Below are 14,801 nucleotides of genomic sequence, written 5' to 3'. Positions count from 1 at the left end.
AACTTACCAAGAGTAACAGACAAAATAGAAAAGACCAGACAGGCCAGGAACATGTTCTTCAAGGCACATATTACTGAAAGAACTGAAAATTAAAACTAGACAGGAATTGTACAATTGTAGATTGTTGTGTATATTTCTTCATACTGAAATTTAACCAACAAAGTCTTCACATGTATTGCAATGGGTTAGATTGACAGAGGTTAAGTGTACAGATGTAGCCAGAATGTCTAGTTCCAATCTCTTGTTTACTACTTAGCCGCTGTGTGCCCTTGGGCAATTTATTCAACTCCTTGGTTCCTCAGTTACCTTGTCAGTCAAATGGAGATAGTATTCGTACTTACCTTAAAAGGCTATCCTGAGGATTAAATGAGTTAGTACCTGTTAAATGTCAGAATGATACCTGGTACACAGAATATGTGTGATACCTTTTGCTACCATTGCAATTTTAATATATTGTATTTGCTATTGGACAGCCCAGTTACTTTAAATTAATTATTTGTTGTCGTTTTAAGAACTTTATTTAAAGAACTTTCTAGGTTCCATCATATGCTCAATTTTTTGACTGATTTTTGAGGTTTGAAGGGATTTTTGAAGTGCTGTGTGTGTTTTTTAGGCAGAAGCCTTTACAAACCAGTGTACTAGTTGTCATTGTCACATCCTTTCTCCTGACTTGGGAATTGTGGAATCAAGGGTTGACATGGTGCTCTGTCAGCCCCTGCTGGCTCCCACTGGCCATGTAACATGAGCCAGAAATAAGTCTTTGCTCTCTGATTGAAGTGTCTGAGATTTCAGAGCTGTATTTGTAGCATTAACTCACATATCCTGACTAATACATGTGGTATAGCCCAACACAGAAGCAATGTATATAACATGATGATGATAATATATGGTGCATTGGAAGCACCTAAAATTGTATTACTTTATGGTTATTATCATGATTCTGTTATTTGATCTGAAGAATTTCTCATGAAGATAAAATGACTCAAATTTGCTTGTACAACTAATTATTGAGTAAAATGTTATGTATGGTCTCTTTCTCTCTCTCTCCCTGCAGAATTGATCAGTCAGTGTCTATCAGGCCCTGTGCCTGTGTTGTAAAATGTTTGTGAACCACAGTATCTTAACTCTTGATCTGCTGAAAGTTGTCTTAATTAGTTCAGTTAAAAAGCCATTGATTGAGCACATGTTATATGCCAGGGACTAAGGTGACAATTAGAAAAACCTTCTGGTATTAACAAAATGCTTCTTAGGAAGCTTGTGATGAGGTATATTTTTCTGGACTCAGAAGAAAAATGGGCAAAATGCTTGATGTTTACCCCATACCATGGAATTATTAATCATGGGGTGTGACTACACCCTGGAAGTCTGGGATAGAGGACTGGAGAAGAAGCACGGAGACCTGGAGAATCCACCTGGGGTAAGCTGTGAAGTATTGGAGACAAAAGAGAAGCTTGGGAATGAGAGTCTGCCTGAGGTTGGGAATGAAGCGAGCAAGATAAACTTTGCTGATTTTCAGTTGCAGGCCTTGAAGGGAAGAGAAAAAAATCCCTGTAGAGTAGATATTTTATAAACTTGTTATTTTAATCACCTTTTATATTTCAGTTATAGGTTTTAAGATGAAGGGCTTAAGGATATAGAAAAAGTATCATGATACAATGCTTTTCTTTTCTGCCATTTCTGGTCCCATTTGGAAGTCATGATAGTCCATTTCTAAAAGCTGATAAATCTTTTAAAAATGTTTAAATTGCAGTTGATTGCACTGACCTAGGAATCTCCTAATATCTAATTCTTGCATGAAAATGTAACTAGCAAGATGACTCCTGCTGGCTTATAATATGCTTATTACCAAAAAGCCCACTTGTCAGACACAGAGCCTTGATGTGGATATTTGAACATTATGAAAATGAATTCATAAGCCAAATCCGTCTGTCAGATGTCTTTAATTTAAATGTTCTGATGGGTGATGAGACTCAGCATGATGGCATCCAAAATTGTGTGAAATTAAAAAAAAAAAAGGGAAGAAAAAGCCTAGAAAAAAATTTGACATTCAGTTCAAATTAGTTCATTTGACATTTGGAATTTAAAGTTTCTGGTCAAGAACAGTTTTGATTTGTCAAATTTGGACTTTACCACTTATGAATCAAGTGTCATTCCACTGGTGTGTGTGTGTGTGTGTGTGTGTGTGTGTGTGTGTTTGGAGACGGAGTCTCGCTCTGTCACCCAGGCTGGAGTGCAGTGGCCGGATCTCAGCTCACTGCAAGCTCCACCTCCCGGGTTTACGCCATTCTCCTGCCTCAGCCTCCCGAGTAGCTGGGACTACAGGCACCCGCCACCTCGCCCGGCTAGTTTTTTGTATTTTTTGTATTTTTTTTTTAGTAGAGACAGAGTTTCACCGTATTAGCTAGGATGGTCTCAATCTCCTGACCTCGTGATCCACCCGTCTCGGCCTCCCAAAGTGCTGGGATTACAGGCTTGAGCCACCGCGCCCGGCCCATTGGTGTTTTTTTCTTAAATGACTGAGGTTATGTATTTTACTGCAGATCACCTGTGGAATGCTGCAGAGGTCTATTCAGCAACGATAGAAACACTCTTTCCAGAGCTTGTGGGGTGAACAGTGCTACAAATTTCACTTTCTAAATAAATACAGGTAGCTAGAGGTCATTCTAAGTGGTATATTAAACACAATTTTTTTTTCCGGCGGATGTCGAACTTCTTGTGTGGCACAATGCTCTAGTTTGCGACCTTCTACTCGACGGCTGTGCTTTACTCTAGCTCCTGCATAGACTCATTTATACGGGCTTCTTGCTCAGGCCCGAGTGGCCCACAGCTGTTTGGAGGCCCACAGCCAGATGACTGTTAACTCGGGCCCACCTGCCTCAGTTCAAGGCTTAGAGAAGCTCAGCGTTGCTGCTTTTCTAATTCCTGAAGTTCAACTGTGCTGTCACCATGACAGTGACATCCTTCTTAAGACCAAGTAGACACACCAGAGAAGTGAGTAATTTTTTGGAGGTGGTGAGGATAATGATGCAGGCTGCTTTCAGATTAGGCAGTGTCAGTGTGCAGCACAGATTCAGAAATCAGATCTGGAAATGGGTTCTCAGTGATTCTTTCACTTTGTATCTTTCTCTAGCCCTCTGAGTTTAGCCTTATTCTTAACTTTCAGACATTACCCAATTTCTCAAGCCTTCTTTCCTTGATCATAGGCTTTCATAAACATGAGAGATAACCTCTTTCCCTTTTTGTTTTTGTTTTGTTTCTCAAAATATGTTAAAGTATTATTCAGTGAGAGTTTTGTAGAGCTGTCACTCTGCAAAATGGCACTGAATGAAAGGTAGGATTAATGAAGCATAATCTAGTTGGGGCTATTAGATTTATATGTGTGAAACATTGAAGTAGCATGGCAGTGTCAACTATGAAGGGTTTTATATTTTACCTTATTTGTAAACTTACAAGTAGGCTTGTCACAGTTTCGCATATCCTGGCAGAAGACACAAGACAGCTCAGATTTTCTTACAGAACAGCACACTACATGAGTGTTAGCACATTTAAGTCACTTCCCCTTGCCTCTAAGTTCCACAGAAGTGATGCAGGGAGGGCATATGAATGCCAATTCACTTTCTGGATTTTGCTACAGGAGAGAACACCATGTGTAGGGAACCTGAATTTTTTGTAATAGGCAGTAAGCATGCCTGCTCTTTGGCCTGGAAAGAGATACTATATCTTTCAGGGCTGTTTGCAGTATAAACATCCTTGAAAAGACAGCCTTGAACAAAGGGCAATCAATAGTTCTGCTCATAAGACATGGAGAAATGCAAGAGACTCATGGACAGTTGTCTTCTAACAGGCAGCATCATGCAAGGTAAGTTGCATAGGCAGTACTAGCTAGAGAAATTCAATTAAAGGAACTATAAATTTGATCTTTGATTCCAAACTCATACTAGTTTAGTTATTTAAGAAAGGTTTTCATAGAGAAAATTAAAATTAAGAAGTCTTTGCAAGATGGGAAATATTTGAAGGGATAAAGGAGAGGATAATGGACATTTCTTTTGTGGATGGTAGTATGAGTTGGGATGTACTCATAGCTGTGATGCTACGAGGATGCATTGGTTTAGCCTCTCACTTGTTAACCATCTTCGTCTACCCTGATTGGTCAGTATCCTTGCTGTACTGATTGTTTAGGATTTTGAATAGTAATTATGGCATTTGTATGGTTTGAAAGTAGTATGGTTTTACTATTGCAGTTGGTTACTCTTCAATCAAGGTTGCCAGATAAAGTCCTCTATTTTTATTTGCTAAGTCTGGCAACCCTATCTTTGGTACAATTAGGGCTAAATCTCTACAGCAAAGGAGCGCAAATCTGAACTGGCGTCTATTCTTGTGGGTAAGGAGAAGCCATTAAAGGCAGTTGACCAAAGAGTTACATAAAAGGAATTGTGTTTTAGCAGGACAAAAATTATAATGGTGTGCTAGGATAGATGATGAATGAGATCTTCCTGATCACCAGGATAATTCCCGCATCTCTGGCTTCGATAAGCAGTGGAGAAAATTTAGAAGATAAGCTTACATTTAGAAGACAGGCAACTTGGCCAATGCAGTGGTTCACACCTGTAATCCTGGCACTTTGGGAGGCTGAGGCTGGTGGATCATGAGGTCAGGAGTTTGAGACCATCCTGGCCAACATAGTGAAACCTTGTTTCTACTACCACAAAAAAAAAAAAAAAAAATTAGCTAGGCATGGTGGCAGGCACCTGTAGTCCCAGCTACTTAGGAGGCTGAGGGCAGGAGAATTGCTTGAATCTGGGAGGCAGAGGTTGCAGTGAGCCAACATCACACCACTGCACTCCAGCCTGGGCGATAGTGAGATTCAGTCTCAAAAAACAAAACAAAACAAGCAACTTAAGATTGGGCTTCATGAAGACAGATAACAGATTCTATGGATATGAGATAAATAACACACGGGCAGCTGTGACTCAGAGCATGGGTATGACATGAGTGACCTGTAATTGTTCTATGTGGAATGGGTGCACTAGTCACCCAACTAAGCAGTGGAGAAAAAGAGATGCCTGGCTCTCTCTCTCTCTCTCACTACTCTGAGTCAAAAGGGTCAGAGGAAGGGAAAACTTTATTAGGCCAGTAAGGAATAAATGATGTGAATGCATTGTTTAATTTATGTTACTATGTGAACAACAAACTGGGGTAGAGAGAGTTTTCACACATTAGGATGCAGATTAGGATGAGATTTCATTTATAGAAGAGTCGTGTGTTTTGGCGCTATGGGATTGATGAGGACAAGTACAATGGATAAAGCAGTGGGTTGGCAACTGGGCAGGAGGATATGCTTACAGAGGAGGTGTTAGGGTTGGGAGAGGAGTGTTGAGAAATTAGGATGTCTGACGTGGTGGGAGCAATTTACAGAGCAGTAGGTCAGGAATACTGAGGGATGAGGAATCAAAAGACAGGTAGGCAGGCCCTCCTTGATAATCTAAAGGGAAGTTGATGGGGCTTCACTGAAACAAAATTGTCTTCCCTGGGTTTCAATGAGAACCCTTCAGATGGAATTTGGGCTCTTTGTTGACACCATTTGGAGAAAGTAGATGATTCTTGGTGGTAAGTAGAAGATAAAACAAATACTAAGTCAATGTTGTTTTTCTGATTTGGTGTATCTTTCACTGGACAGAGAGAGCAGGTGCTATGAATTATACTAATGAATAACATTTGGAATTCTAGTGGACCCTCTAAAGATTATGGGCATAAGAAGATGAAAGGAAACATTTGAAAAAGATGTTGTCATGGAAGCTTTAGTTGAAGCACTGAGAAAATTGATAACATATTTCAAAGTGAGATACAAAATCATGATACAAAAGTTTGGAAGGAGATATCTGTTCTAAATTTAATGCAAGGCTGGATTTTGACCATTACACAGAACTAAATAATTACTGAGACTATCATGAGCCTTGAATGAATTATGGATATTTTTATTACCCTAGAAGTACCAGAAACATCAAGGATATCAAGAAAGATCTAGCCTATTAGAGTGGATTTTAAGATATAGAAATAAATTTTATTTATGATTATATTATGCAAGTCATGATTGTTAAACATAATGTTTACACAAAATAAACATGGCAGGCTGAGAAGTAGAATCTGTGGAAGAGAGTTGGAAGGGTTTTGGAAGTTCGGCAGACCAAACGTGGGATAGGAATAATATTTGTAGAGATGAGTTCATCTAAAAGTAGATTAAAAGGAAAGCAGCAATTTCCAAGCACTGCAGTACTCTCTGTGATGGACTGAATGTTTATGTACCCTCCCCCTCCAAATTTATAGGTTGAAATCTTAACTGCTAATGTGAAGGTATTAGGAGGCAGAAACGTTGGGAGGTAATTAGGTAATAAGGATGGAGCTCTCCTAAATGGGATGGACGCTTTTTATAAAAGAGACTCCAGAGAGTTCCCTTACCCTCTTGCTGCCATACAATTAAAGACAGCAGTCTGCACCTTGGAAGGTGGCCCTCACCAGTACCCTGTCATGCTGATACCCTGATACTGTACTTGTAGCCTCCAGAAATATAAGAAATAAATTTGTTGTTCATAAGCCACCCAGTGTATGATACTTTGGCATAGCAGCCTGAACTGACTGAGACATTCTCCAAAGGTATCAACAGGTAAAGCTTAATTTTTATAAAGAAAAATAATTTATAAAATTGGCTATTTTGTATCACCTTGGCATTCAGCATTTAAAATGTGTTAGACGGAACTCAAAAATATGTGTTAAACAAAATGAAAAATATGAAAATATTAGTGGTCACCATTTATTCCAGGCATATAAGATACAACCTAAGGTAAAATTGTTCCTTTTTCTCTATGCATAATGCATACTGAGGACTTCTACCAAATATAGGCGTGGAGAACTCTTTAAAAAGAATCCATTGAACAAAATAGAAAATGTATTCTATTTTCTTCTTAAAAATGTTCTATATGTCTAGCTTTTCTAAAATGCAAATATATTACTTTTAAAATAAACATGAAAACATTCTAGGTGTCTTCTCTAGCATGAGGAATGAGGAAGTTTGTGGGCAGCTAGGAGCATGGATTGACATGATAGCTGGTCACTTTTGAGGTTGTGACTAATCCCAAAGAGGCAAAGGACTCTCTATACATGGTCAGTGCTTTCTTTGTCTGAAGAATACCTTGTTTGGCTTATAGAGAAAGGAGTGCAGGAAAATTGCTGGTACGAATGCCCTTTCTCCTGTGTGTCTTGACGGGTGGTGACAAATAAGACTGTGCTTTAGCTGCAGGGAAAGGAGGAGAAGACCAGCAAGAGGAACGGCAAGTGGGGAAATCGGAAAACTAGGCTAAGTCACAGTGGTTTGCCCAAACAGGTGGCAAGCAAGCCACCCACCAAGTAATGTGGCCTCCGCTGCGGTGGAATCTTGAGAGTAGAACACCAGCATCATGCCCAGAACACAGAGGCTTTTTCAGTTGGAGTCCAAATGTGGAGCATCTGTCACTGAGTCACTTATAATTAATTCTGCCTTTATTAGCAGCTGTCTTAGGACACTTTGTGGTGGGTGGGTTGGGGACGAAGATACATTTACAGTGTAATGGATTTGAGCTTGTCAGTTTTAGGGTGGCCACAGCATCCAAGGTTGCTCCCTTCTGAGGGCTGTTCATGTTGATAGCAGTGGTAATGATCCACTTTTGACATCTTTAATATTTCATTGGCAAAGATGAGAGAGATAGCTATTTTATTTCAGAATTTGCACCATCAAATTCTTCTAATTCCTCTTTCCTTTTCTCCTGTAGCTTGTATTCATATAATTTGATGGAAACCTGATTTGATTTACAAATGCTGTTGTCCAATAATTCCATCAATTTTTGAAGTAATAGATGCTTATTTTCTTTTCCACATATACCATTTGATTCACCATAAAGCAGAGAGAGCAGAGTACTTTAATGCAGGGGTTTGCAGTTGCATAGTGGAAGAATCTGGTGGTCATGGTGAGAAAGGGACACTTTTTAGTTTTTACTTATTTATGTTATTAAAATACTGAGTTTATTTCACTTGTATATTTTTGTCTCCCCATCATTTTCATGTCTGACCACTGCTGCTACTATGTCCTATCATAACATTCCATATGTGCTTGAAACCATGCAAAGGCTGGATTTTCATCTTTAAAAACCGATGTTGTGGGCAACACATTTTTGGCAATGGAAGCTAGCCAACATTTATCAACACAGTAGGGAAAGTTCTCACTCTGCATTATGAAAAGGACAGCTGGATATCAATTGTTACAGAAATGAAATAAGAGAAAATTTGTAACTAACCGTTTAAACTATTTTCCTTAGAGACTTCATCTACTGCTAGAGACCTTGAACAGCTTCCTGGTCAGTCACCCAGAAGCAGTTCTTCATGTAATTGATAAATTTGGCTTCCACTTTGGGAAGAGGAGCCCGCTTTTCTACAGTTGCTTACGTTTTTCCTCTAATGTCTTCTTCCACAGAACAAGGTCCTGTTGGTGTTTTACAAGTTGTTGTTTTTTTTTTTGAATGATTCTTGACATTCTGATGTTGGTGTTGATGGTGTTGAGTCTTTTTCATTCTGGTTTGATGTTTGTGCAGTTTTGGCTGGAGTATCTCATATAGATTTCTTCACTGGAGATGTTTCTTCAGTTTCATCACTAAAATAATCATCATCATCTCTATTATCATCATCTTCATCAGCAGCATGTTTTACTTTTTTTGTGGAAACTCACTACCATTTCTAGGGGCAGATCGCTTTCCAGATATACTTAAGAGCTTCATATTCTCTTCCTCTTCATCTTCTCACTCTGCCTCTTCCTCCACAGCTACTAAGTGCTGTCCACTAATATGCCCTGACCCTGAACCACACTTCAACTATAAGACCATGGGTGGTAGTATTTCAAAGCCCCCAAGGGAAACCATTGGCTGTGCAGACATTTTCAACGTACCAGTATTATTTCAACTGGACTACCTTTATAATTCATTGCCTCTGCTTCAGCAGTGTGCAATTCATCCTATGCACAGCCCCTAGACTGACTTTTCTTAAAGATAACTATAACTTTTTCATCATTATTCACGTTAAAGTGACAAACTTTGTCAGTGTTTAGTTCATAACCAAAAAGATAGTTCTGGGGTTTCAGGGGGTTCATGTCCATGTCCATTGAATTTTCCACTGGGGTGGTGGCAAGGACTTAGGTGGGAGAAAAAGTGGACAGAGATAAATGACTACTGCTCCAGAGAACAGTCATGCAGGATGGAATCACACCAGCATGAGGGGGCCACTTTTGCAAACCTTCATAGTAAGGAGGTGATGCTAATGGTCTCCATTGCCCTTTGCTTCTAACTATCCCTCCTTTCCCAATACAAATTGTTTCCAATATTGTGTGTTTAGATATAATTTGCTGGATTAATATTTGGTGGCTTGAGTTTCATCATTGAGTATATCTCATTTTATTTATTCTTTAGAACATGATTTGAAGCTTGAGCACAGTAATACCTCATTTATTCAGTGACAATAGTTGTTTTGTGAATTTTCCAAATGATAATAGTTATAGGGGCTAGCATATATTGAGTCTTTATGTGCTGGCACATTGCTACATGCAGTTGTAGTCAGCATCCTCTAATATGGCCCCCATGACCTCCACCTTGTGAAATTCATGCCTTGCGTAGTTCTACCCCCTGGAGGGTGGCTGGATTTATAACTCTGAGATGATAAATGTTTGCTTTTTTGACCCAGTAACTTGTGGGGCAATTTGTTACACAGCAATCAACAATGAATACAACTTCAGATATATCATTTCATCCTTACAACAATCCAATGAAGTAGGTATTGCGGTATTCTCATGGAGTTCAATGGCATTGCCTCAACTCTCAGGCGCTCTGCTTCTCTCTCTGCTCGCTCCCAAGGCTGCACACTTAGGTGGCCCTTCCTATTTCTGGCTGTCCTTTGGAATACTTAGCCACCTTCTCTCTGTATCTATCCTGCTGCCATCTTGTAAATTAGCCCCTTCTTGCTGTTGACTCTCCCTAGCACTCAGAAATTTAGCAGAAATCATTTTCTCCCTCTTGTTGAGTTGTAAAGTAACCAACTCATCTTTATGATGATGCCAGCTTAAGATGTTCCCTGGAGGTATCTTTATGCTTTCAACTATATTTTCCCCACAACAAAGGCATTAGACTGTTGCTTTTAGGATAGTTTACTGCTTTCATGTGTTTTTTAAAAATTCTCCTTCTTGAACCATTTTTCTTACAACCCGGGATGGATTGCATGATTTGTATGCAAAATGGAAATCGATAGACTCTGAGTAAGGGCTGAGGGCCACTTTCTGTGCCTGTGCATTGTGGCCATTTTCTTCTAGCACAGTTTCCCAGCTTTGTTTTGCATAATTAGGGTTGATAAAATTTCATTTCTACCTAAGTTAGGTATTATTCTATTTCTTTTAATTTCATTTCTTATTATTTACAAAATTGGATATATCCTTATTTTATTCCTGGTTAACTCCAGTAACCTTATAACTTATGCATTCCACCAACATTCCATTCCTCTCCAGTCCGGCCCATCCTTGGCTGGATGACAAGCATTTCTGAATTGGGGTGTGACTTGATGATCACGCCCACTTACATTGGGGTGTGACCTGATGATCACCTCCTCGCCTCCAGCATATCTCCATTAAACAATCTGGGGACTCTTTCTGGGATTAAATATTGATTGTTTCAAAATATGAAAATTGAATGTTTAGGGTGAGGAATTGGCTAATTAAAGCTGGACTTTGCCTATTGAAAAGTATCAAATAAGTTTTTGATGATTAAACCAGTAATCCTGATTTATATTAAATTACATTCTAGTCTGAATATGGGTAGGAAGAAAAGCATGATTTCTAATTGAATGATAACCTCTAATATAATGAAAGTCATTTAAATGCAAAATAGATACTTCTAATTAATAAATTGCTTGAGATATATTAGTAGTGACGGAAGTAACACTGGTGGTGGTGATAGTAGGTAGCGTGTTAGGAAGGGTGTTGGAATACCTACAGTGCGACATGGATGCTGACAAGCACCTCATACACATTCTCTCTTTTAATCCTCAAAAACCCCTATACTGTAGATACTAATATCCACAATTTATAGCCTTATCTTCATTTCACAAATTAGCTTGCTCTTTTTTTCCTCCCAAATCCTATCAGTCCTGTTTTTATCAGTCAATAAAATTTCATGTTTCTTGTTCTTCTCTTATAGGCATGTGCAATACAGCAGTTTAGGGAAATGAAGTATTTTCTATCATGAAATACTATATTTCTCTAAATCAAAATTTATTATAGCTCTTTGAAGCTTCCACCTGGAGGAATTTTGTGTCATATAAGTCAAATAGGTTCTATTTGTTCTGCCCAGTTTAGCTTTTCTCTCTACTTTGCTGGATAAAATAAAAAGATGTGACAAAAGGAGACAAATATCCACAAATCCATCTCCTTACAAGTTAAAATCAGTAGCTTTTATGATTTCTTTGGCAAGGAGCTCCTTTTAGAAGGGCGTAGTAATTATAAATAATACTAATAGCTGCTGGCTGTAGTAATAGTCCATTTGTCTTAGAACTTTTTAATGTACTCGTGTTTTTCCAAGTGTATCAAGCTAGAATAAAGTTTGTAGTATCTCTATTACACTTGTGGTCTAGAGATGTGTTAGAAAAAAAAGTAATTTTCTTGTCTATTATAACATACTATAAGGAATTATCAAGCATTAATCCAGTTATCATGCTCTTAAAATCCCCAAATCTCTGTGTTCAAACTTGTTTAATTTAGAGGAATGACTTTGATGGGCCAGTGGCTCATACCAGATACTTGGGAGGTTGAGGTGGGAGGATCACTTGAGGCCAGGAGTTTGAGACCAGTCTGGGCAATATAATGATACTTCATCTGTAAAAAAAGAAAAACAAAAAGAACAATGAACTTAGTAGGCAATTTTAGATAACAAACAGCAAAAGAGAAAAAAAGATAAATATTCTTCAATCTGTTTTAAGTGATTACTTTTGAGTATATGGTCAAATAAAAGCCAATCCTCCCAAATGCATCCTTAAAAAACAAGTCCTTATGTATTTCTTATCGGAGGATTATGTGTTTAAAATAATTTAGAGAGAACTCGACAATTGTGTTGTGACAGGTCTCCCACCAGGTTACTTAATGAAGACTGGGCAGTGAGCCAAGGCCATGGTGCCCAATTAAAGAGTGGATGTCCCTGAGAACCCAAACATCCTGGGGCATAACTGGGAACGTGCCAAGGAAAACAGTCTCATTACACATCCACAGTAGGCAAAGAGCCAGAAAATTAGCTTAAAGGTAGCTTAGAGATAAGGTGGATCTCTAGAGCTGTCCTGCTGCCATCAGGGAGCACCCTATATGTAAGTACTAATAAACTCATCTAATGGTCAAGCTGGACTTGTCCGAGTCTGTCTTTGGTCTCTTGGCTCCTTCCCAGCTTGCGGGGGTAGGGGGATTTTATAGTCCCAGGTTTCATTTCTCTTCTCTTCTCTCTTCTGTAGTTTCGTTCTTGTTGCCCAGGCTAGAGTGCAGTGGTGTGATTTTGGCTCACTGCTGCCTCTGCCTCCCAGGTTTAAGTGATTCTTCTGCCTCAGCCTCCTGAGTAGCTGGGATTACAAGTGCCTGCCACCACGCCGGGCAAATTTTTGTGTTTGTATTAGAGACGGGGTTTCGCCATGCTGGCCAGGCTGGTCTCAAACTCCTGATCTCAGGTGATCCACCCGCCTCAGTCTCTGAAAGTGCTGGGATTACAGGTGTGAGCCACCACACCTGGCTCAGGTTTTTCTCATAACAGTAATTTTGGTTAAATGTATAAATTATTTTAAAGGAACCAACAAATTCCGCACCAATGTGCTGTTGGTTCATTCAGTTTCTATGTTTGGGTACACTATATAAGAATAATATGGAATAACAATGGAGTTTTGGAGAACTGCTGATTACATTTTTAAAAAGTCAAGATCAAGGCGAATCATACCTATTGCAAGAAATTATATTTTGTCTAATCAAAGGATAGATTCCAATGAGAACAAAATAAAACAACTACTTCAGGTATTTTATCATAAAAACAAAAATGCATATCTTGTAAGGATAAATTCCTTTACTAGTAGTCTCTTTGCTTTGGCATATTTTCATTTGCCCAACTACTTGGAATTATTTGTGATCACCTCTGAATAATCACTTCATAGTAAGTTATTTAAGCTAAAATCAGGCAGTGATTCAAAGTAATAAATAATTCCAATAAATAATAAGCAACTTTTCAAGGATTTTGACTGTCCATACTGCTTAAATACCTTCATACATGTGGTAAAGTTAGCAAATCAGAAAACTCAAACTCCACAACCCTTTACACAGTCTTGATGTCTTGTTAATACTATAGTCAACTTAGCAATGGAATTTAGCATGTTATTCTTTCAAATTGGCTTTCTCTTGCAATATCCATATTAACTGTATTTTTATTCATACTGAGGTCCTAAATTTCCAGGCTTGGTACCTTCATTCCAATTAGGATTCAGCCATCATCCTTATTCCTCAATTACAGCCACCGTTTTGCTAGTGCTTGCTTTATTATGTATTTTATACCCTCTTTTCCTCCCTTTGATTTCATTAGCTCAGAATCTTATCAAACCAGTATATTCTCATTATTTTACATAAAATTATTTAATATTACCTCATAGCAGATAGGATAATATCCAGGGTCTTCAGCTTGGCATTCAAGATATTTTGCAACATAAACTAAGGCACAGATGTTTGATCTGATTTTCCTTTTCATTTATTTTGCATTCTACTCCAACCAACTTTAGCTGTCTTAGAAAATGCTATTCTCTTCCTTGCCTCTAATTTTCACTTTTGAGGTTCTTTTTGCTTTCATCCCTCAATGCCTATCCCGGTCGAAGGCCTCTTAACCTCCTCAGATCATTTCAGTTCATGGCAATCTTTCCTGCACTTTAAGTCAGAGTGTCTCTTATTCTCAACCTCACTGTGCACTTCTTTAGGATATATGTTTCTTACTTCTCTCCTTTGAGCATATTTTAGAGTCCTTTAGATAGCATCTGGTTTATGTTTTAAAGTACTCAAATGAAGTTACTTAGAAGAATTGAATACATTCAATTTTATTATGACAAAAGATGTGCTGTGACACCAATTCTACCTTTCTCAGACCCTAGTTCTCTCAACTTCCTGGGATATATGGGTTATGGCACTCAGGTTGTGAAGATTTTTGTTAAAAGAACATTTCAACAGAGACCTTGATTCTACAGCTCTCTCACTATTGCTTCTACAGTCACCACAGAATGAATAACAAGGCTAATACTGTTTTGGATCAATATGTATATGGAGCAGATTAATCTGAAATTGGCAAAAGTTCAGAGGCTATGAAGAACCAGATTTGGGAGCAAATCTGTTATGAAAGCTAAATTAATGAACCTATTTTGTTTATTTTGCAACTATAAATAGTACTATTAAATTTTTTACCTGGACTTTTATGGTTTTATTTGCTCTGGATATTTTACTTACTAAAAAGAAATCTTTCCACGTGGTCTCATAAATTATCAATATGTTCCAGAAATTTCAACATAACACAATTAAAATTACATCTCCTAAGTATAAGTCAGTTCAACCATTGTGAAAGAGAGTGTGGCAATTCCTTAAAGACCAAGAGGCAGAAATACCATTTGACCCAGCAATCCCATTACTGGGTATATAGCCAAAAGATTATAAGTCCTTCTTTTATAAAGATACATACATGCGC

The 14,801-nt window shown here is 38.3% G+C and overlaps 1 pseudogene; it reads right to left on the bottom strand.

Moving 5' to 3' along the window:
- Positions 1-8,634: 8,634 nt before the first annotated feature.
- Positions 8,635-14,801, bottom strand: part of LOC116418876 — a 77,566-nt pseudogene continuing 71,399 nt past the window's right edge.

This window comes from Piliocolobus tephrosceles, chromosome 8 (genome assembly GCF_002776525.5).
Source record: "Piliocolobus tephrosceles isolate RC106 chromosome 8, ASM277652v3, whole genome shotgun sequence".
Lineage (NCBI taxonomy): Eukaryota > Metazoa > Chordata > Mammalia > Primates > Cercopithecidae > Piliocolobus > Piliocolobus tephrosceles.
The sequence above is the reverse complement of the archived record's forward strand: the minus strand, read 5'-3'. Positions and strand labels throughout refer to the sequence as shown.